An 8,332-nucleotide genomic window follows, 5' to 3' on the forward strand; every position below is an offset into this window, starting at 1 on the left:
ATGGTCATATTAATTAAAGCATGCAATTAATTAAACTGAGCTATTTATATGTGTATACATTCTGCCTCTCCCTAAGTTGGGGTTTGATATATCAACATTGGACATGAAGAAGACAAGACCTATACAGCCCATGGGTAGGGAATTTGGCGATAAGGGATTTGGCAGGCAAANTAGGCAAGACAAAGAAATTAGCCCTAATGACCTCTTGAATCAAAGATATGGCTGCAAGCTGTGAGTAACAGTGTGTTCATAGTCAGAAGTGGTAACATAAGGAGCCATATAAACTTTCTGAAACAAAGATAGGGTTGCAAGATGGTTANAAACAACTTTTGAAACAAAGACATGATTTTCAGTCCTGGAACAGGAAGTATGGAGCCACATGTAGTTAAAATTACAGGTAGGACTTAGTCCAATTCTTAAGATACAGAGCTTTGTTTAATCATTAACATGAAGAATTTAGTTTGTCTTTACTATAAGATGGCTTTTAAGCATAAGATGAAGGCAGGCTAGTTCCCGATTATCTGTGATGTTATCCTCTTTCCTTCTTCTGTATTGTATTGAGTCTTAACTTCCAATTGGATTTGGATTAGGGTTTATCAATTTAATTCATTTTTTACCCTATTTAGTTACTTAATGAGGGTGTTGCTCTTCTCTGGCAGTTAACAGTAACTCACTGTGATTTGCCTTGTGCTCTAGCAAGGGCATGATTTTACCAGCTCCAAATAGTTTCTGTGAATGTGTGATATTTGGAATTCTGGGAACTATTCAGAGGTACATAAACACTAGAGCCACAAGAGTTGGGTGTTTGCTTGTTAGTTGCTGGCTGTTGTTGGTCATAGATTGTTAAGTAGTCATCATAAAANAAGAAACAAGAATAACATTTTATATTCTGATGATGTAGATCAAATTTGTGTCAAAGGACTCCACCCTTAATCAGCAGGAAGTATTCAAATGATAAAATCACCCACTTTGCAACCCCTGGATCAATTTGTGGATCTCTCTCTCTCACACACACACACTTTTCTATCTACTGTTAGGAATATGAAAGGGTACAAGGAAAGAGGTGGATAAGGGTGGAAGGAAGAACACACAAGGAAGGAAAAAGACAGCTTTACCCTGTAGTCTGTAATAGCCTCCAACATGCTTGTAAGTTCAAAGTCTCTTATGAGATTCATGCAATCTCTTAACTGTAATCCCATGGAAAATAAAGATAAAAAGTAAATCACATACTTCCCACAAATATGTCACAGGATAAATCTTACCATTCCAAAAGGAGCATAGTAAGGCAATACTGGACCAAAGCCAAACATTAAACCAGCTGAGAAATCTCCAAACTCTGCATTCTGATGTATGATGTCAAAGCACTCTTCAGATGTNCAAGTTTTTTCAACTTTGTTGACCGCAAAACACTTATTTTGCTTGGGCTGATTCAACTCCCATTTAACAGCTCTCCTCAACAGATTTANCACTGCTCTGGTACTGCCAACATCTTGGGGTCTCTAAGTCAATCCAAGCTTCACCTTCATACCTTCATTAAAAGGCCTCTCTTGGCATTTTTGCAAGGACATTGCTGACACAAGCCAGACCACAGAGGCTTTCTTGAGTTGAAAAGGTAGATCCTATAACCCATTTCCTGTCACTGAAGCCAGAACGACATGGCTGAAGCTGCTAAGGTCTGCTGTTTGTGGGGGCTGAAACATTACTCACTTGATCAATCACAACTTCACCAGCTTTTTGTTTTNGATAGTCTCTTTCAATGCATACATTTTGCTTTCCTAGAACTTACACTATAAACCAGGCTGCACTTGAACACTTAAATATGCCTGTCCTTTAAGGGGTATGCCATCATGCTCCACTCTAAGNATTTATTATTTCCTTTTCACAAGTTGGAAGCTTAGCTAGTCACCNCTCCNTTTATTCCATTTAATATCAGACCTTCCATANTCTGTTTACCTCCCTTAATANAAGATTTAGCTCCATTGNACTTCTTGTTGCCCCNTTTCTCCTTGTNCTGTACATTTTCTAATTTTCCTTGCTTAGTTTGCTTATTTTGGTTATAAATTTTCATAATAGTAAGCACTAATAACCACACAATAAATCAATTCTAGGCTGTTTTGAGATTTCCTGTACTAAGAGAATTAATAAAAAAAGACTTTACATTAGCCTCAAGCTGACTTTTTGGACAAGAGTAGAAAGCAGCCTCATTCTTCAAGAAAATATCCTAAGAACCATCTATAGGCCAAATGTTCATATTCTCTGAAACCACTTGAAACAAGGCCCCACCTTTCAAATAACCCTCAGAACTTCACTCTTCTGATATCCCACTAAATAGCCCAACCATTAAGCCCTTCTTCCCTAATTCAAAATTCAAAAGTCCATATTCCTCCAAATAAAAGCATGATACACCATTACCCCAGTCCTTGCATCCAACTTTTATCTTAGTTAGCTTTTTATTGCTGTGGAGAGACACCATGACCAAGGCAACTCTTATCAATGCAAACTTTTAATTGGGGCTGGCTTATAATTTCCAGGTTCAGATCACTATCATCCTGGCAGGAAGCATGGCAGTGTTCATGCAGACATATTGCTGGAGAAGAAGGTGAGANGTCTGTTTTGAACTGCAGGCAGCAGAAGGGGACTGGGAATAACATGGGCATATCTTGAGTACATTTAAGATGTCAAAGCCTGGCTCCAAAGTGACACACTTTCTTCAATAAGACCATACCTACTCCAACAAGGCCAACCTTCATAATAATGCCATTCACTATGGTTCAAACATTCAAACACATGTATCTCTGGAGGCCATTACTATTCAAACCACCACAAATAGTGTGACTTTAATTTATGTAATGCCAACTACTTTTTCCAGACAGGGTTTCTCTGTGTAACCCTGGCTGTCCTGGAGCTTACTCTGTAGACCAATCTGGCCTTGAACTCAGAAATCCTCCTCCCTCTGACTCCCAAGTGCTGGGATTGAAGGTGTGTGCCACCTCTGACCTGCCAATGCCTCCTTTTAATGATGGTTCTTAAATGTTTCAACTTCCTTTCTACCCATCTCAACCAGAAGTAGTAGAAAAGAAAGGATAAAGGGCAAATAGACCTGTTTAAAAATGATTCTTTGGAAGAAATCCAATAACTTTTGTCAGGAAATCACCAATCCAATTCCCAAGTAGCAGGAGCAGCTCAATCCACTCACAAATGCTTCATGGTTATATCAGAAGTCCAGTTTAGAAGTGTTGGTTTACCAGAGACGGTGGCACTACATAGCAGGAACTGTCAGGACTTGGACGAATCTGCATGAGTCATCCATCAGTTGAGACCAGGGCCAAGAGGAAAAGCAGGAGAAGTTCACATCTGTGCCTCTCACATCAAAGTGAAGGCAGGTAAAGACATGAGACCCAGAAGTGTATAGCTATGCAAGCAAGCCAATCTCCTCCCACAGTCCATTGGGCCCTATTTATGCTCCCTCCAAACTTCATGATTCCTCCATGCATCTTGCCTTGCCAGGTGTCTTGCCTCAGCATCTGAGTCTGATTTGGGTGTCATCAGTCTGCCAATCATACTGAGTCTTAGGAAGCAGTAAGACGCACCAGTACACCACCAGAAGTCTTTTGGTGCCTTTCTCTCTGTGGAGTCCCAATAAATGGAGCTCAATTATTCAATGAAAGGTGGACTAACTATTTAGATTTGGCCTATGCTGCTTATATTATGCTCCTTTGGTTCCAAAAACTTCACAAGGATCTGCATGTCCATCCACATGTAAGACACTGAGGGAACCTGCCCCTAGTTGGCTTTGATTGGTAAATAAAGGCCCAGAACACCACCAGAAGTTTTTTGGTGTTTCTCTATAGGGGTACCCAACAAATATAGCTCAACTACATTATATAAGGAAGAACAATACATGTGTATAATTAACAAAGAATCCTTGGTCACCTGTCTTTTCACATGCTTTCTTTAGTAGAACATCCTTTCATCTGTGTCTGCTTCATTGAAAAGTCCCTTCATGAGTCTGCCTTAGCCTTTCATCTATGTTTGTTTCAGCACAACCTTCCTTCAGGTGTTTGCCCAAGCATAACACCATCCAAAGTAATTGACTTGCCAAAGAACCCTGAAGTTTCTATTTCAAATGGGGCTTGAAGGTGCAAAACGACTTATGGCCCCACCTTTGCTTTTCCATGAAACCTCAAAGACACTAGAAAGGTTTCTGGAAGCATTACAACACAGTCAACCACTTTAATTCCAAAATCACCAAAGACAGGCTCTGTGCATGCCCATCTTCTTCTGTCCCATATCACATTTGCTCTTCCCCCACTGTACAACTACAGGAACTCTGGACAGTACATGTATGTTCATAGGGAAGGTAAGACCTGTAAGAAGAGAGTTAAAGATCATGGAAAAGGAAATGTGAAACTTGAAAAGTGAAAGACTATGGAAAAGAAAATGTCAAAATGATACAGTTTGCTCAGTGGAAAAAGATGCTGGTTACTAATCCCAGTGCATCTAAAGGACTCTGCTCCTTCTGGAAATGGCCAGACACAGTATCAGCCACAGCTGACCCAGTACTTCTATAAACTGTTTTCTGCCCACATGTAGGGGAAAAATGAGTTGATTGTCTTGCTCTGTGTTCTTGGACTTGGACTGTCTCTGTCCCTGGCAGGGTTGAACTATTTTTGTGTTGATTAAATTTTCCTTGGAGACTGGCACTGACTGGGAGGTTCCTTTTCCCCTGAGCTCTGAACACCCCTACCATTTCTCTTTTGAGATCCTGATGGTACCTCAATTCCCTTGGCGTCTACTGGGCCCTCCCTGGAGTTATTCCAACTCACTGATAGGAACATCTTCTTGAGGCTCCAAGCCCTTCAGTAAATAAAACATGAGATTTGGCCCAAATTGTCTACCTTAAATGTTCCAGGAATGCCCAGACCCCTTACCGTTTCCAGACTGGTGAATATGTCTACAAAAGGAGGCATCAGCACAGTTGCTGGACTCCTGTTGGAAGGGACCCTTCCTGGTGCTGCAAAGGATTTCTGTCCTGCAATTCACTCTGTAGACCAAGGTGACCTCAACATCAAATATCTGCCTGCCTCTGCCTCCCTAATGCAGGGTATAAAGGCTTGTACCACCACCACATAGACAAACATATACTTAAAAAAAATCTTTTGAAAATAAATAATGAAAATACATCAGGCAAACAAACAAAGAAACAAAATGTCAACTAAAGCTACAGAACTCAAGTGAATTTGCCAGGATCAATGTCCTGTATACAATGTTATCATGACCTTGATATAAAAAAGCTTCTGGCAGGTAGTTCTGGTACATACCTTTAGTCCCAGTACCATTATGGAGAGGAAGGAATACCTCTGTGAGTTTAAGGCCATCAAGGTATCTGTGGTGAGTTCCAAGACAGCCTGAGCTACATATAAAAAAAAAAAAAAAAAAAAAAAAAAAAAAAAAACGCTGTCTCAATAAAGAAAAAGGGAAACTAAAAAAGATGCAGACCCAGTCCCCTCAGAACAATTGTTTCTAGACATTGCTTAGCAAAGAGGATAATGGTGTCTTAGAATTATATTATGTCTAAGTATGTGACCAAGCCACCTCAGACAGTCAATGGGTTCTCCAGGGAGGGAGCGATGATCAAAAAAGGACAAAAGACAATTAGACAACATTATAACATGACTGCAGCCAATTCTGTTGCTGAAGTAAGTTTATATTTCCCTGTCTGCTTTTATACCATTTTAATGATATGCAAGTAATAAGATAAGTTCTAGGTAAAGGAAATAGTAAGGTAATAAACAAAAGTACCAAGGGGTATATTAGGATGATCAACATACCTGAGACTACTTTTCTGTCCTGGTCCAATGTAAAATTACTGCCAAGTTTCTAGAAGTGGTCCTAAGAGCTCTCCACAAGGATGTCTTCTATACTTCTTTTCAGATTGCTTTTTTTTCACATTAATTTTCAAAAATATGAGGGGCAAGCAGTGCTACAAAACAAAACTGAATTTTTGGAGATATAAGCTATGGGGGACAGATATGTGAGAGGGGTCATTAGCCATGTTGCTCTTGTAATCTGCATGAATCCCTTTCAAGAAGTCTATCACTACAAGTCCTGTGACTGAAGCTTGCTCACTCCTAGGAGCTGTTATGTTTCATGTTGCACAGTATTAGAGGCCTAACACGTAGGACTTCATGTATATTCCTTCAAGGATATGAGGTATAGAATAAGCACATTACAGCTTGCCACAAATATATCCATACACGATGTTTAATTAGTAAAAATTGAGGGCAGCAAACCCAAGAAGGCTGTTATGGATAGCCCTGGGGCTAATTATATTTGATATTAATTCTTTTCTCATGTGAGGGATTAGAAAGAAGAACTGAGTCAGCACTTAGATGATTACCAGTATAGCTCCTTCCCACCTTAATTTGTAAATTAAAGGAGAGCTGATGATTGGGAAGATAAAGGGAAAGTGGAGCAGAAGGTGGGAGGAAGAGAAAGAAGGATAAAAAGGAAGAGGAAGAAGGTGCAGAGGAGGAGGAAGAAGAAGAGGAGCACAAGCAAATGGTCTGGAGAAACCGCAAGTTATATGGGGTCACTTGACGTGGAAGATGATAGTGTAGCAGTAAATCTGCCCAGCCTAGGCACACAGTATCTATTTACATTAATTGTGTTGTGGTTTCATTGCCTAGGCATATATGGGATGGAGATTTACTGCAACAGAAGGCTCTTAGTACTGTGCTTTGAGGGATGAGGTCACACAGGGAGTCTCCAGCCTTCTCTAATTATTTCTTTGTAGGAAAATATTCAAATGTTTCTGGCTACACAGGCCAGTGGAGATGATAGTCCCTTGACTTGGAATTCAAAGTCAGTCATTACTGTTCATGATTCTTTGCTCTGGTCAAAGTAGGAATCACTTCCAAAGACTAGGAGCAGTGGTGTTGGTCAAACTTTGGAATTATAAAAGATAGAAGAAATCAGATTCTTATGATGGTTTTAAAAATAATTTCTTTTATACGGAACCATTTCTTTTATTAAAGCTTGGTCGAAGCAGAATTTCTGTGCCCTCTACTGGGTATAAATTATAAAATGAGAGACTTGTTGATGTTGGTGGTAGTGGTTTTGTATTGTGAGTCAGGGTGACTATGTATAGCCCTGGCTGCCATGGAAGTCTCTCTGTTGACCAGGCTGGACTTCAGCTCAGAGATTTTTCTGCTTCTGCCTCCCAAGTGCTACAATTAAAGGCCTTCTCCACCACTGACCGGCATGGTAGGTGTTATTTAATGTATAAAACCAAGAGATCAATGTAGTCATAATAATGATCACTTTTACTGCTCATAATGTGACCCCTTATAGTCACCCCTTTCCTAACTGCCTATCAGGGTGTTCATTAATTTGTTTTCTCCTTTCAGAAGATCTTGTAAATAAAATAATTATCATTGATTTGTGTACAACCAAGAGAATTTTCCATTAATATAAGTGTGGTATTGTGTGTTGTAACACAGTTTCTCCTGTTTCATTAGTCCAAGTACTTTTTGCTGCCATAAGTTGGGACTATTGTAAATAAAGTTGCTCTGTGCATTCATTCACCTGTTCCTCTCTTCTGTGTGTCAATATTCAGGCATCAAAGGCGTGCATGTCTCACTTATACATGTGAGAGTTTACCTTCTAGATATTATGGAACAAGAATGTCAACAATGATGGAACATACTACCTACATGTATCAAGAGAAGGCACACATGTCATGCCACACAGAGCTATGTCAGACAGACTATTGTTGAGTGGGAGACAGAAAAACATGAGGAAGAGGCCTCACCCTTTTCTTGGGGACTCCTTGGGCACAGGTAACTGTTTTTGGATTTATTGGTTTGAATAATCTCAACAGGTTTCAGATTTGGGACTATGCTTGGTGATGAGATGGTATTTTGGAAAAATACTGGATAGGGTCTTAAAAGGTGAAGATGTTCTGTTTTCTCAGAGTCATTGGTTTGCCTGTGAGAGCTTTGTCCCTGGGAAGGCCATTTTGCCTTTCACAGGACAAGTCAGCCTTCTTTAGGAAGCTCTAGGTGTTGTCATGTCACATCAGGAAACAAAAGAACAGAGCAATGGCTCCATGCTTGTCAGTCTTACACACTAACCAATGTGTCTTGTTTGTGTGACTTTCAGTCTCTCAGCCTACTCACCAGCACTTGCTCTCTTCAATGAGTCTTCTAAATTTTTGCCACTAATATACAGAATAAGAGTTGTGTTACGTAGCCAGTTTGTTAGTCTATGTCTTTTTATNGGGGAGTTGAGTCCATTGATATTAAGAGATATTAAGGAAAAGTAATTGTTG

Source organism: Mus caroli, unplaced genomic scaffold, assembly GCF_900094665.2.
Source record: "Mus caroli unplaced genomic scaffold, CAROLI_EIJ_v1.1 scaffold_15167_1, whole genome shotgun sequence".
Taxonomy (NCBI): Eukaryota; Metazoa; Chordata; class Mammalia; order Rodentia; family Muridae; genus Mus; species Mus caroli.